Raw genomic sequence first — 15,337 nt, forward strand, 5'->3', positions numbered from 1 at the left:
TGCCGCTCCACTAAAGGTGTCCATAATGAAATGCAAAGGACATGACGCAGGGCAAGGAAGAGTAAGTGCAGGAAACGAGGCAGCAGATTCTGCAGCCAAAAGAGCGGGAGGATACTCCCCAAAACAGATGGTACTATCGAAAGAGATAGAATCACAACCAATGGCACTGGAGCCTAAAGACATTCTAGAAATGCAGAAAAAGGCAGGAGCCTATGAATGGAATCAGTGGCAGCGGAGCGGCGCCACAAAAGACAAAGATGGGATATGGAGGTCTCATCAAGGAAAGATAGCAGCATCAGCCGAGATGTGCAGAATGTTGCTACCTGAGGCACACAGACCAACACATGAAGGAAGAAAACAGACTCTCCTGAATCTGTCTGAGCTGTGGTGGCACCCCAATTTGAGGGACATGGTGACACATTTTTGTCAGGAATGCAGGGTGTGTGGAGAGCATAATGTTCAGAAACCATACACCACACTAAAAGGAGCGTACCCAGTCCCCACAGCTTGTTTTCAAGATATCAGTATAGATTATACTGATATGGGCGCAGAAAATGTGGTAGGGGGAAAAAGGTATCTTCTGGTGATGGTAGACAGGTTCTCTAGGTGGGTAGAAGCCATTCCCACCAGAAAAGAGGACGCAAAAACAGTGGTGAAATGGCTCAAAACTGAACTCATCCCGAGGTATGGGGTCCCCAGGCAAATAAGGTCAGATAATGGCACACATTTTAACAACAAACTACTAAGAGAAGTAGAACAGGCCCTGGGAATCACTCATGCCTTCGGATCAGTTTATCATCCACAGTCACAGGGAATGGTGGAAAGAGCAAACCAGACATTGAAGGCTAAGATAGCCAAGGCATGTGCAGGAAGCAAGTTAACATGGGTAGAAGCGCTCCCATTGGCCCTCATGGCTATGAGGTCCTCAGAAGGACGAGAAACACATTTGACCCCACATGAAATAATGACAGGGAGAAAAATGCCAGGACCTCCACTAGATGGAGGCCACATGCCAATGTTAGATGTTCAGCAAATAGAAATGACAGACTATATGAAAAAGCTAACATCTCTGGTTTCAGCCCTTTCTACGCAGGTCCAGTTGGCGAACAGGAAACCGCAGGAGGAAGCAACACTACCTGTCAAGGTAGGCGACTGGGTCAGGGTCAAAGTTCACAAGAGGAAGTGGACTGACCCCAGGTGGTCCGGGCCTTACGAAGTGAGGGAGGTTACTTCACACTCGGTCCAGGTTAAAGGTAAAAAAGGAGCACCTTGGCACCACCTGACACATTGTGCCCCAGCCGCACCTCCTAGCCGCCCATTGGCAGAAATTAGAAAAGCAATCCAAAATGTATAGATGGAAGAGATGTTTTGGCGGGGAACAGCCCCCGCATAGTACATCCATAACTTGGAAGGCAATGGGGTTTGGGAAAAAGACAACAGTTGTCCTAGCAGTAGTAGTAGTAGTGGGAGTTGCAGCATTAATTCTGGGGTTGGAACATGCGTATGGGGACCGAGACCACAAAGAACAATCACCCGGTAGTGTCCAACCACCTCTCAGTAACAAAGGAAATGAAACTAGACGAGAGAAAAGAAGAGCAGTTTGGGCAGTAGTGAAGCAACACACTAAGGGCCCATCCCCAAGGTGCGGTGCCAGATTGACTCTCCCCTATGTGAGAGACTCAACCACGTCATTTACCTTTGATTTGTGTCAGGCTATAGACTGCGGGGGGTATAATAGTTTCTACAAAAACACAGATGTGTACATCTGTGACGACTATCAAAAGGTAGAGGACTGTGAAAGGAGCGCTTCCGGACAGGTGAAAGGTAGTCTCTGTAACAGCTGGTATGACGCGGGTTGGACAACAGGAGGGTGGAAACCATGGGCGAGGTTGACAGACAAAAGAGATTGGTGGGTACAACAAGATGAATGGGAGATATTATCTATACAGCGGGACTATAGTTCAGACCCCACGAAAAATCCCATAACCCTGTCAGTAAATAGAGCAATTGGGAGCAGGAACGGTCAGGATGTGTGGATGTTAGCCATAGGTGTATGGATAGCAGGAAGTGACCAGATAACCCCCCTGCAGATAAATATTTTGGATCCCCTCACGCACACACAGAATGACACTGACATGGCAGAGACTACAGTAAAACCCCCCTGAAGGAGGAAGACGTAATAGTGCAGGACTTCTCTAAAATGAGGGTGGAAGATGTGTTAGAGTTATCAGCAGGTGCAGGCCAGGACAATTTATGGATCAGGTGGCTAATACAGAATGCCAAAGAACAACACATGGAAGGGTGCGTGGCCTGTGCCACAGCTAGACCAGTCATGTTCACTAACCCGGCCCCGTTGTTTCCTAATGAGGACCCAGCAGGATATGCATGCATGTTGAACTTCACACACTCTAAGACAGCTTCCCGCAATTGTACTACCCTAGCATCCCTCTTTCCCCCAGGCTTTGAAAAACCAGGGTATTTTACCGCCATAAAGGGGGAGGGTGCAAGATATCACTGTTTCAATCTCACCGGATCAAGCAAGCCCACAATCAAACTAGGTGATATACCCCCAGACTGGTGTAATACAACTGTACAAAACAAAACAGCCCTAGGCCCAGTGGCTAGAATAGGACTATTCTACTATTGTGGTGGTCTTAGGTTGTACTCCCAGATAAAGTTCCCAAATCAAACGTCAGGAGTTTGTGCTATGGTTAGATTAGCTATGCCCATATCTTTGGTGGGGAGTAGAGTCCACTATACCCACCATAAGGCTGTGCAACTGACCGTAAAGAGAAGGCGCAGGGCCCGTAGTATGCAAGGCCCGGCTTTTGATCCATGGGCGGGAACCCCAACCTATATAGACAGCATAGGAGTTCCTAGGGGTGTCCCGAATGAATACAAATTGGCAGATCAAATAGCCGCAGGATTTGAGAATATACCACTGCTTTCAGCCATCTTCCCCGTCACTCCCAGCAAAAATGTAGATAGGATAAATTTTGTGCATTATAATGTTTTACGCTTGAGCAATGCAACTAGGGATGCCATCGAAGGCCTGGCCGAGCAGATGGCCCCAACGTCCCTCATGGCGCTCCAGAATAGGATGGCGCTGGACATGCTGTTGGCTGAAAAAGGAGGAGTCTGTTCCATGTTCGGAGAGATGTGCTGTACGGTCATCCCTAACAACACTGCCCCGGATGGGAAGGTCACCAGGGCTTTGAACCAACTTCGAGCCCTTTCCCAGGAGATGCATGACGCCTCAGGTGTATCAAATCCATTGGAGGGGTGGATGACAACCTTTTTTGGCAAATGGAAGAATCTTATCACTGCTTGTTTGACATCTATTGCTGTTTTTCTCGCTATTCTAGTTACCTGTGGGTGTTGCTGTGTGCCCTGCCTGCGGACCATGATATCCCGGCTCATCACCACTGCCTTGTCCAAAGAAAAAGCGCCGCCTCCCTATTCCGCTGGGATGCTGCCATTACTCACCATGCCTGAGGACGGGGAGGACGTTGAGGCACTGCAGTTAGTGTAAAAAGTGTTCGCACCTAGTAGGTGCGAAAAGGGGGAATTTGTGGGAAAATAATACAATGACTGAGGTGGTGATGAACAGGGCACTCAGGAACGGCCACGTAAAAGCTGGCTTAAAGTATATGCTGAATTAACCAAAGACTAAATAAGAGTGTGTGTATGTGTGACATATTATACATTATGCTTTGCAGCTGGGGTACGGCTAGGAGGGAGAGAACAGGAGGGCTATCTTAGTCAGATAAGCTACAGTGAGCACGAGAAGAGGAGATGGTGAGGCCAAGGACACTGAAGTTCGAGGACGGTCTGATAACTCAGAGAACAGGACGTACAAACTAAGAAGGGAGTGAACATAGCTGTCTTGTGAAGTAAATGATAACTGAAAATAATAGACAGGCAAGAAGGAAGAGGCAGAGCAGGGATTGTACCCCAGCAACAGTATAGCTGACCAATCAGGCCCCACAAGGGGAACCAATATAACCCTGAGCACGCTATTGTTTAAGTGCCTTTTTGGGAACCTCTGTACTAGACAAGTTTCCATCTGGTCCGTGCACGTTTAACTGCCCGGAAACGCATTTCATCTGTTGACCACAAGAATAAACGCTGTGTTAATTCATCATGGAGTCAGTTGTCAGTTTATAGAAGGATTTCTCCAACAATTGGCAGAAAAACAGCAAGGACAAAATATTGGTGAGGCCTTGGATTTGGAAAAGCGGCACACCTGGTGAGAATTACCGCGAGGGTTGGGACTGGGAAGACTGGCGTTTTCGGCTGCTCTCGAGAGTGGGCTGTACTTACTCTGGTTTCTCTTCATAACGCACAAGTCTTTCGCCTTTTACTAAAGACTTCCGTGGAGAGGAACGCCTATGAGTTGAAATTATTTTTGGTGGGCTTTGCTGTTTGGTTAAGCCTTTTGTACTTGTAAAAAACAAATGCGCTCTCCATAAGGAAACTCAGATTCTTAAACGCAGCTAAAATGTGACAGCATGGGAACATTGCAGGTTGGCAGAAGCTTGACCACTTGGGAAAACCAAAATTGCTTGGACGGGGGTGCCAAGTAGCAGCTGTTATGTCCTTTTAAAATTACTGGACCTTGACAACTGAGAACCGTCCGGGGAGGTCGCATCGGACAGCAAAGAGGTGGTGGTCATCGCTTCTCGGCCTTTTGGCTAAGATCAAGTGTAGTATCTGTTCTTATCAGTTTAATATCTGATATGTCCTCTATCAGGGGACAACATATTAAATGGATTTTTAGCAATGGGAGTTGAAAAAGGGGCTTGCTCCATTCACTCCACGCATCGACCCGGTATTGCAGCGTCGCTGGGAACGGTGCACCCATCTTCTGTGTTGTGGAAAAACAATTGACGATGCACGTGGAGCTGCCCGTTGCTCAAACTGTCAATGGACCTGAAGAGACACGGCTGGCAGATTTTACCGTCAGAAGTTGTCGCAAAACCTGAATGACCTCGTTGGGTTCCTGGTATCAAAACGTTGTTATAATACTTGGCAAGATAAAGCCATACAAAAGTGTAGCAAGATTTGCACTATTTATTGGCGGAAAAACAGCAAGGACAAAATATTGGCCCTGTGAAAGTGTGGCAATAGGCCAGGCCTTGGATTGGAAAGCGGCACACCAAGTGAGAATCACCGCGAGGGTTGGGACTGGGAAGACTGGGCATTTCGGCTGCTCTCGAGCGTGGGCTGCACTTACTCTGGTTTCTCTTCATAACGCACAAGCCTTTCGCCTTTTACTAAAGACTTCCGTGGAGAGGAACGCCTATGAGTTGAAATTATTTTTGGTGGGCTTTGCTGTTTGGTTAAGCCTTTTGTACTTGTAAAAAACAAATGCGCTCTCCATAAGGAAACTCAGATTCTTAAACGCAGCTAAAATGTGACAGCATGGGAACATTGCAGGTTGGCAGAAGCTTGACCACTTGGGAAAACCAAAATTGCTTGGACGGGGGTGCCAAGTAGCAGCTGTTATGTCCTTTTAAAATTACTGGACCGTGACAACTGAGAACCGTCCGGGGAGGTCGCATCGGACAGCAAAGAGGTGGTGGTCATCGCTTCTCGGCCTTTTGGCTAAGATCAAGTGTAGTATCTGTTCTTATCAGTTTAATATCTGATATGTCCTCTATCAGGGGACAACATATTAAATGGATTTTTAGCAATGGGAGTTGAAAAAGGGCTTGCTCCCTTCACTCCACGCATCGACCCGGTATTGCAGCGTCGCTGGGAACGGTGCACCCATCTTCTGTCTTGTGGAAAAACAATTGACGATGCACGTGGAGCTGCCCGTTGCTCAAACTGTCAATGGACCTGAAGAGACATGGCTGGCAGATTTTACCGTCAGAAGTTGTCGCAAAACCTGAATGACCTCGTTGGGTTCCTGGTATCAAAACGTTGTTATAATACTTGGCAAGATAAAGCCATACAAAAGTGTAGCAAGATTTGCACTATTTATTGGCGGAAAAACAGCAAGGACAAAATATTGGCCCTGTGACAGTGTGGCAATAGGCCAGGCCTTGGATTTGGAAAGCGGCACACCAAGTGAGAATCACCGCGAGGGTTGGGACTGGGAAGACTGGGCATTTCGGCTGCTCTCGAGCGTGGGCTGCACTTACTCTGGTTTCTCTTCATAACGCACAAGCCTTTCGCCTTTTACTAAAGACTTCCGTGGAGAGAGGGAATGGGAGGAGTTATGGCCACAAACGTCACTATGGAGCGGGTCAAATGAAAACAAGAGTGATGGAGTGGCCATTTTAAAAAAAAACCCTCTAGTCTTGGTAAAGGGAGCACTGTGGTGAGAGATGGTCGGGCATTTTTAACACACCTGACTTTATGGGGAGGGATTTTAAAGTCTTAAATATTTATGGCTTTAATGACAAGAATGACAGGTATGACCTTTTAGAAGACCTGCAGCCCCACATGCTAGGTAGGCTACCTTTAGTCGTAGGGGGGATTTTAATTGTATTTTAAGCAAGAACGACAGGAGAAGAACAGGGGATGATTTAAAGCAGACAAGACTTCACTTTTATTACAAAGTATATGTAGCGATTTTAAACTTGTGGACTGTTTTAAAACCATGCATCCCAGAGAGGAGGGCTTCACCTGGTTCAGTAGTGACGGCACCCGAGCCTCTCGCATAGACTACATTTTATCACGTGACTGCCCACCAACCGATGCTAGATTAGTACCTGTTTTCTTTTCCGATCACGCAATGCTTTCCTGCACCTTTCACTCTCTTCCGGTGTGACGGCAGGAAGCGGTCTGTGGAAGCTCAATTGCTCCCTGTTAGAAGACAGGGAGCTAGATAGGCAGTACAGGGAGCAATACAAAGAATGGCAGACCCTTCAAGACTTTTACGATACACGCGCACAGTGGTGGGAAATGGTGAAGGGGAAGACTAAGACTTTTTACAGACAGGCAGGTAGAGGAAAAAAGATAGGGACAACAGACGCATGATGGGACTGCAGAAACGACTTCAGAGGTATTTTAAATTAATCCAACAGGGAATGGATTTTAATGAGGAAATAAAACAAATTAAAACAGAGATGTCGGTTTTAGCAGAAATTAAAAGCAAAGGTGTCATACTAAGAAGCAAGGAGAGGGAAATAGAGGAAGGAGAGAAGTGCACAAGATATTTTTTAAGAAAATCATAAATAAAGGGGGGGGCATGTTAAGACTTAAAAAAGAAAACGGGTGCATAGCTAACACAACAGAGGAAATTAAAGAAACTGTCGAAGACTTTTACCGTGAACTGTACACGGAAAAAGCAGTTAATAAGGACACCATGACCGAAGTTTTAAAATCAATTGAACAAGCAAAAAATGACAATGTGCTCTTAACTCAAGATTTTACCATGATTGAACTAAACAACTGTGTAAAAACTTTTAAAAAGGGAAGTCACCAGGAGAAGACGGCTTCCCTTGGAATTTTACTTGACATTTTGGGACATTTTAGCACCAGACTTGCTTGTTGTTTTTATGGATTTTGAACAATGGACCGACTTCCTGACAGTTTTAGAGTAGGGATAGTGACGCTTTTACATAAAGACAGAGACAAGACAGACTTGAAAAACTGGAGACCCATCACACTTTTAAATGTCGACTGTAAACTTTTTAGCAAATTTAGCTTCACGTATGTCCCTGTTTTTAGGAGAGCTGATTCACCCGGATCAAGCCTGTGCCGTCCGGGGAGGAAGATCACCGACAGCCTCGTACTGATCCGAGACACCATCTGTTATGCGAGAGACAGAAACATTCGGCTAGTAGTCCTGAATTTAGATTTTGAGAAAGCCTTTGATCGGGTCTCGCACCAGTACCTCTTTCAGGTACTGCAAAAAATGGGGTTCCCAAGAAGGTTTATAGCCTGGGTGGGACTGCTGTACCGGGGGATCAACAGCAAATTCATTGTTAACGGGCATCTGACAGCAGCAGTGGATATAAACTGCGGTGTCCGTCAGGGTTGTCCGTTATCTGCCCTCCTTTACGTCCTCTCAATAGAACCGATGGCACAGATCTTGAGAAGGGACCAACGAATCCATGGGGTAAGAGTCCCAGGGAGCGGGGGACTCGAGACAAAATGCATTTTATATATGGACGACATCAACATTTTATGCACTGACCTTTTATCTGTCAACAGGACGCTGGACTTGACTGACTGGTTCGGACAGGCCTCTGGGTCGAAGCTCAACCGAAGCAAGACCCAAGCCCATTTTTATGGACCATGGAAGGCGACTGAGACGACAGGACTCCCCCTGACTGTGACCCGGACCGACCAAAAAATACTTGGGATCAAGTTTGATAGGAGGGGGAAGGGAAAACAAATTGGGCAGACAAGGTAGGGAAAGTCAGACAGAGACTAGGATACTGGACACTTAGAGGACTGACTTTAGAAGGAAAGGTTTTAATCATTAAAGCAGTGATTTTACCTTTGCTTTTACTAATCAGTTCTGTTTTTATCCCGCCTAGGAAACGATTTTAGACCTGGAACGAGCCATCTTTTATTTCTTGTGGGGCTCCAAGTGGGAAAGACTGAAACGAAGCGTGATGAAGAAGCCAAAGGAGGAAGGAGGAAAAGGAGTGCCTGACTTGTACTTGTTTTTAGGGAGCAGATATACCGCCCTGCACGATTTAACTGCCACAGCCCCATCCAGTAACCCCAAGACCGCAGCGATGACAAGGTTCTGGATGGGGTCGTACCTCAGGAAAATCAAGATTTTACCCACGGACCTCAGAGTTCCAGTGTCTTTTAACCTGCCACCAGCTTATGCTTTTATCCAGTCATTTTTAAGGCATTTTAACCTTGAGCAGGAGGGTTTGCAGGTTTTAACTAGTCACCGCTCTCTCATTTCTGTTGTGCAGGAGCGGGAACCAGTGAGTCCAGTGCGCGGGCTCGCATTGGGCGAGCCCTCAACAGTTTGGCGCAACGTAAACCATCCCGCTCTTCCAAACAGACTCCGGGACCTGTCATGGATGGTGGCTCACGAGATCCTCCCGGTCAGGTCCGTAATGCACTCCCGGGGCATGTCGGCGCACGCAACTTGCCCCCGACCAGGTTGTGGCGCGCCTGAGTCGGTGAGGCACCTGCTCTGGGAGTGCAGCGCTGCCGTAGAACAGTGGGCAATGGCCGGCTCCTTGCAATTCCCGTACTTGCCAGCAAGGGAGGTCCTTACACCACAGCTGGTGCTGTACGGGGTGAGCCAAGGAAAACAGATACCAGCACGAACATTTGCCAAACAGTGGCTCACCCTAGCCGCCATCAAAGACGCCATATGGACCTCCAGAAACTTGCTGGTAAGGAAGCACATGCAGATCCCCCCCGAGGCTGTGATCCGGATGGCCGCAGCGACGGTCCGAATGGCCGGAGCTGCAGGCGGCGGGCCTAGGACACAGCCTCAAAGAAGAATCGCCTCTGTGCCCATTCGGACGAAGGAGCCGGAGCCACACAGTACAAGTTCAAAGCAGCGGCGGCCTGACCCTCCGGGTGAGGTCGGTGGGAAGGAGCTACAGGGTGAGGGTCTCCTCTGAGCACCTCGACAGGATCCCGAGAGACCAAATCTGTTTGGGGGAGCGGAATGAGTTCCCCCTTGGTAGGGACTCACCCCACTCCTGCACAACAGTGGACTTTTTACTAATAACATTTGCGCTCCCTGCTGAGGACATTTTAACATGGACACTCATTTATATTGAAAACCTTTTATACCTTTTAATCTATAACAATGTTATCTGTAATGCATTTTTAAAGCAATTGTTTTAGATGTTTTATGGATTATTTATGTATAATGCATCTCTTGGAGCGGTTGTTTTAGATGTCTTATGGATTATTTATTGACTTGTTGTATTTTAAAAGGTAACTTTGATGTGACATGTTAAATGACAAAAGTATGAAATGAGTGTCAATAAATTCTTTTCAAAAAAAAAAAAAAAATCTGTTCTTATCAGTTTAATATCTGATATGTCCTCTATCAGGGGACAACATATTAAATGGATTTTTAGCAATGGGAGTTGAAAAAGGGGCTTGCTCCATTCACTCCACGCATCGACCCGGTATTGCAGCGTCGCTGGGAACGGTGCAACCATCTTCTGTCTTGTGGAAAAACATTGACGATGCACGTGGAGCTGCCCGTTGCTCAAACTGTCAATGGACCTGAAGAGACATGGCTGGCAGATTTTACCGTCAGAAGTTGTCGCAAAACCTGAATGACCTCGTTGGGTTCCTGGTATCAAAACGTTGTTATAATACTTGGCAAGATAAAGCCATACAAAAGTGTAGCAAGATTTGCACTATTTATTGGCGGAAAAACAGCAAGGACAAAATATTGGCCCTGTGACAGTGTGGCAATAGGCCAGGCCTTGATTTGGAAAGCGGCACACCAAGTGAGAATCACCGCGAGGGTTGGGACTGGGAAGACTGGGCATTTCGGCTGCTCTCGAGCGTGGGCTGCACTTACTCTGGTTTCTCTTCATAACGCACAAGCCTTTCGCCTTTTACTAAAGACTTCCGTGGAGAGGAACGCCTATGAGTTGAAATTATTTTTGGTGGGCTTTGCTGTTTGGTTAAGCCTTTTGTACTTGTAAAAAACAAATGCGCTCTCCATAAGGAAACTCAGATTCTTAAACGCAGCTAAAATGTGACAGCATGGGAACATTGCAGGTTGGCAGAAGCTTGACCACTTGGGAAAACCAAAATTGCTTGGACGGGGGTGCCAAGTAGCAGCTGTTATGTCCTTTTAAAATTACTGGACCGTGACAACTGAGAACCGTCCGGGGAGGTCGCATCGGACAGCAAAGAGGTGGTGGTCATCGCTTCTCGGCCTTTTGGCTAAGATCAAGTGTAGTATCTGTTCTTATCAGTTTAATATCTGATATGTCCTCTATCAGGGGACAACATATTAAATGGATTTTTAGCAATGGGAGTTGAAAAAGGGGCTTGCTCCATTCACTCCACGCATCGACCCGGTATTGCAGCGTCGCTGGGAACGGTGCACCCATCTTCTGTCTTGTGGAAAAACAATTGACGATGCACGTGGAGCTGCCCGTTGCTCAAACTGTCAATGGACCTGAAGAGACATGGCTGGCAGATTTTACCGTCAGAAGTTGTCGCAAAACCTGAATGACCTCGTTGGGTTCTGGTATCAAAACGTGTTATAATACTTGGCAAGATAAAGCCATACAAAAGTGTAGCAAGATTTGCACTATTTATTGGCGGAAAAACAGCAAGGACAAAATATTGGCCCTGTGACAGTGTGGCAATAGGCCAGGCCTTGGATTTGGAAAGCGGCACACCAAGTGAGAATCACCGCGAGGGTTGGGACTGGGAAGACTGGGCATTTCGGCTGCTCTCGAGCGTGGGCTGCACTTACTCTGGTTTCTCTTCATAACGCACAAGCCTTTCGCCTTTTACTAAAGACTTCCGTGGAGAGGAACGCCTATGAGTTGAAATTATTTTTGGTGGGCTTTGCTGTTTGGTTAAGCCTTTTGTACTTGTAAAAAACAAATGCGCTCTCCATAAGGAAACTCAGATTCTTAAACGCAGCTAAAATGTGACAGCATGGGAACATTGCAGGTTGGCAGAAGCTTGACCACTTGGGAAAACCAAATTGCTTGGACGGGGGTGCCAAGTAGCAGCTGTTATGTCCTTTTAAAATTACTGGACCGTGACAACTGAGAACCGTCCGGGGAGGTCGCATCGGACAGCAAAGAGGTGGTGGTCATCGCTTCTCGGCCTTTGGCTAAGATCAAGTGTAGTATCTGTTCTTATCAGTTTAATATCTGATATGTCCTCTATCAGTGGACAACATATTAAATGGATTTTTAGCAATGGAGTTGAAAAAGGGGCTTGCTCCATTCACTCCACGCATCGACCCGGTATTGCAGCGTCGCTGGGAACGGTGCACCCATCTTCTGTCTTGTGGAAAAACAATTGACGATGCACGTGGAGCTGCCCGTTGCTCAAACTGTCAATGGACCTGAAGAGACATGGCTGGCAGATTTTACCGTCAGAAGTTGTCGCAAAACCTGAATGACCTCGTTGGGTTCCTGGTATCAAAACGTTGTTATAATACTTGGCAAGATAAAGCCATACAAAAGTGTAGCAAGATTTGCACTATTTATTGGCGGAAAAACAGCAAGGACAAAATATTGGCCTGTGACAGTGTGGCAATAGGCCAGCCTTGGATTTGGAAAGCGGCACACCAAGTGAGAATCACCGCGAGGGTTGGGACTGGGAAGACTGGGCATTTCGGCTGCTCTCGAGCGTGGTCTGCACTTACTCTGGTTTCTCTTCATAACGCACAAGCCTTTCGCCTTTTACTAAAGACTTCCGTGGAGAGGAACGCCTATGAGTTGAATTATTTGGTGGGCTTTGCTGTTTGGTTAAGCCTTTTGTACTTGTTAAAAAACAAATGCGCTCTCCATAAGGAAACTCAGATTCTTAAACGTAGCTAAAATGTGACAGCATGGGAACATTGCAGGTTGGCAGAAGCTTGACCACTTGGGAACCAAAATTGCTTGGACGGGGTGCATGTTTAGAGTGTAGCGGCTGGCTCAGTATCACAAGTAGAACCACACATTATAAGTTTCACGTAAATGGGACGATGTTTGTCAGATATGGCTGATTTCCGGCTGCCACCAGGGTCGCTATAGCCAAAGGTACATTTTTGCTCATAGGTCTCCTCAAGCCTGGACTTTGTCAATTACGAGAAATTCCGGCCAAATGTGACATCGTACACTCAGTTACAACAACTTCTTTGTTCACCGATAAATGCTCAAAATTGTGCCACGCCCACACCGTCGAACGAAAACTCGAGCTCATAATAACTTTTCATCGTAAAACGAATTTGAGGTCGATCGGATGAAATCTCTAAGAGAAGACTGTCAAAGTGTAGCACCTTGACTTTTAGGCCTACATCCTGTTGCCACTAGGGGTCGCTGTAGCTTTGAATCAATCTCGGCCTGTAGATGTTGTCAGGGTTGGAAATTACTGAAAAGTTTCGAGCCAATTGGTCAGTGTTCACTCATGTTACACCCACTTCCTTTTCAGTGGCCCCTACCGGATGTTGGTGCTCTATAACTTGCACAATTGACTTTTGTGCTCTTACAATTCTTTTAAAACTTTTAATCTATAAGGTCTTAAGATGGAACGGACCAAATTGAATGAAGTCGGTCGGATGAAATCTCTGGGAGTTTGTTAAAGTACGACATGTAGAAATGGCCTGAATCGCAAACATTTTGAACTTTCCATTCAAATCGGCGGACTTCCTCTTTTGTTAAGGGTATGGCTCCAATCAGCTTTTTTGTAAGTCTTGGCGTGCTACTCGTGTGTACCACATTTTGTTAGTCTACGTAAACATACCACGTTAAACGTACGCAGGGAATACCTTTTTGTTAAAATTTTGTAGGGGGTGCTAGCGAGCCATTTTTTCTGTGCGCTCGCATTGTCGGATAGAGGTTTCAGGAACGAGGTCACCAATTGAAAATTGCACATTTTGATAAAGAAAAGTAGTATTATGTGTATACTGATTCTGCGGGGGGGGGGGACTGTGTGGTGTGGCCGGCGTGTACGCATAGGCGTAGTCGGTGAGCAACAAAGGCATTTAGAGAAATGGCATAAGAATTTAAGTTTCCCTCCAATTGGAAGCTTAACAATGCTACTGACAGACTGCTACTATTACTATTCCAGCTAAATGAGCCACCTTAAATGAGAGAAATGTTTGTCTTCTTCTTTGTCCAGACTGACCAAATTGGGCCGCGTCACCCTGCAAAGAATCTAGCCGAGGCAGTTGTTGGCTGAGCCTAATTCCGAACTATGCATTTACCCAAACAAAGACACAAGCCAAACTCTGGCCCACTGCACCATCTGCTGTGGCACCCCTACTGGCTATCAGAGACAGACGGCAGCTGGGGCACAAGTCCGGCCTCTGACCTGAAGGACAAATGGGGCACCCAAACCCCTGGCCACTGTTGGGGCATTTTTGGATAGTCCTTTTTTAAAATTAGACATGGACACAGAATTAGTTGGCAGTTTAAACACATTGCAAGGATACATTTATGTCTTGGGGGGGAAAGACCTCGCCCTTTGCTAATGTGACATTTGAGATTACTTACTTCAAAAGAATGTGGCGCTCCAGCCTGCACCGCTGTGAAGGCATCAGTCTGACAACAAGGGGTGCAAAGTGTGGGCAGCACCTGGGGTCCAATGTGCTTGCTCAGGCAGCACATATGACAAAATTGGAACGATACAGAGAAGATTAGCATGGCCCCTGCGAAAGGATGACACGCAAATTCGTGAAGCGTTACCACATTTTAATCTGCGCGCGTGTGCCCCCCCCGAGCTGGTAAAGACAGGACACCCTGCTCTAAAGACTGACTGGCATTGCTGGCGTGGAACTTTCTGTGCTAGGAAGTTTGGGCCATTCTACGGAGCTCCAGGGTGAAGTAGGACGGGTCCGCGCACCTCCGTGCACCGCGCGTTTACTGGCGGGCGCCGCTGCTTGCAATGACGTGACCAAAGGCAAAGGAGCCTTTCTGCTGAGTTCAATGATACGTCACGCAATAGTCTATCTTAAACGGTGCAAAGTCATAAAGGAGTTTAGCGGCTGGCTCAGTATCACAAGTTGACCACACATTATAAGTTTCACGTAAATGGGACGATGTTTGTCAGATAAGGCTGATTTCCTGCTGCCACCAGGGGTCGCTATAGTAAAAGGTACATTTTTGCTCATAGGTCTCCTGAAGCCTGGACTCTTGTCAATTGCGAGAAATTCCGGACAAATGTGACATCGTACACTCAAGTTACAACAACTTCTTTGTTCACCGATAAATGCTCAAAATTGTGCCACGCCCACACCGTCGAACGAAAACTCGAGCTCATAATAACTTTTCATCGTAAAACGAATTTGAGGTCGATCGGATGAAATCTCTAAAGAGACTGTCAAAGTGTAGCACCTTGACTTTTAGGCCTACATCCTGTTGCCACTAGGGGTCGCTGTAGCTTTGAATCAATCTCGGCCTGTAGATTCAATTCAATTCAATTCAATTTCATTTATAGTATCAATTCATAACAAGAGTTATCTCAAGACACTTTACAGATAGACACACTCCAGATTTACAAGGACCCAACAGTTCTAATAGTTTAACATTTTGTTAGTCTACGTTAAACATACCACGTTAAACGTACTGCAGGGATACCTTTTTTGTTAAATTTTGTAGGGGTGCTAGCGAGCCATTTTTTCTGTGCGTCGCATTGTCCGGATAGAGGTTTCAGGAACGAGGTCACCATTGAAAATTGCACATTTTGATAAAGAAAA

General features: G+C 46.5%; 10 non-coding genes and 2 pseudogenes across 10 annotated transcripts; all 12 read left to right on the forward strand.

The window, feature by feature from the left end:
* The first annotated feature begins 4,319 nt into the window (after positions 1 to 4,319).
* LOC116675496 (U5 spliceosomal RNA) lies at positions 4,320 to 4,436 on the forward strand. The gene has a single exon (XR_004328422.1). It is a non-coding gene; the product is annotated as a U5 spliceosomal RNA (small nuclear RNA).
* Positions 4,437 to 4,674: 238 nt separating this feature from the next.
* Positions 4,675 to 4,865, forward strand: LOC116675495 (U2 spliceosomal RNA). Its single transcript, XR_004328421.1, has one exon. It is a non-coding gene; the product is annotated as a U2 spliceosomal RNA (small nuclear RNA).
* Positions 4,866 to 5,232: 367 nt separating this feature from the next.
* On the forward strand, positions 5,233 to 5,349 carry LOC116675497 (U5 spliceosomal RNA). Its single transcript, XR_004328423.1, has one exon. It is a non-coding gene; the product is annotated as a U5 spliceosomal RNA (small nuclear RNA).
* Positions 5,350 to 5,587: 238 nt separating this feature from the next.
* On the forward strand, positions 5,588 to 5,777 carry LOC116675505 (U2 spliceosomal RNA). The gene has a single exon (XR_004328429.1). It is a non-coding gene; the product is annotated as a U2 spliceosomal RNA (small nuclear RNA).
* Positions 5,778 to 6,145: 368 nt separating this feature from the next.
* Positions 6,146 to 6,233, forward strand: LOC116675501 (uncharacterized; annotated as a pseudogene).
* Positions 6,234 to 9,931: 3,698 nt separating this feature from the next.
* Positions 9,932 to 10,110, forward strand: LOC116675507 (uncharacterized; annotated as a pseudogene).
* A 366-nt stretch (positions 10,111 to 10,476) lies between these two features.
* Positions 10,477 to 10,593, forward strand: LOC116675498 (U5 spliceosomal RNA). Its single transcript, XR_004328424.1, has one exon. It is a non-coding gene; the product is annotated as a U5 spliceosomal RNA (small nuclear RNA).
* A 238-nt stretch (positions 10,594 to 10,831) lies between these two features.
* On the forward strand, positions 10,832 to 11,022 carry LOC116675504 (U2 spliceosomal RNA). The gene has a single exon (XR_004328428.1). It is a non-coding gene; the product is annotated as a U2 spliceosomal RNA (small nuclear RNA).
* Positions 11,023 to 11,388: 366 nt separating this feature from the next.
* On the forward strand, positions 11,389 to 11,505 carry LOC116675499 (U5 spliceosomal RNA). The gene has a single exon (XR_004328425.1). It is a non-coding gene; the product is annotated as a U5 spliceosomal RNA (small nuclear RNA).
* Positions 11,506 to 11,742: 237 nt separating this feature from the next.
* Positions 11,743 to 11,931, forward strand: LOC116675506 (U2 spliceosomal RNA). Its single transcript, XR_004328430.1, has one exon. It is a non-coding gene; the product is annotated as a U2 spliceosomal RNA (small nuclear RNA).
* A 366-nt stretch (positions 11,932 to 12,297) lies between these two features.
* On the forward strand, positions 12,298 to 12,410 carry LOC116675500 (U5 spliceosomal RNA). The gene has a single exon (XR_004328426.1). It is a non-coding gene; the product is annotated as a U5 spliceosomal RNA (small nuclear RNA).
* Positions 12,411 to 14,228: 1,818 nt separating this feature from the next.
* LOC116675502 (U6 spliceosomal RNA) lies at positions 14,229 to 14,335 on the forward strand. The gene has a single exon (XR_004328427.1). It is a non-coding gene; the product is annotated as a U6 spliceosomal RNA (small nuclear RNA).
* The last annotated feature ends 1,002 nt before the right edge of the window (positions 14,336 to 15,337 follow it).

Source organism: Etheostoma spectabile, unplaced genomic scaffold, assembly GCF_008692095.1.
Source record: "Etheostoma spectabile isolate EspeVRDwgs_2016 unplaced genomic scaffold, UIUC_Espe_1.0 scaffold00002007, whole genome shotgun sequence".
NCBI classification, from domain to species: domain Eukaryota; kingdom Metazoa; phylum Chordata; class Actinopteri; order Perciformes; family Percidae; genus Etheostoma; species Etheostoma spectabile.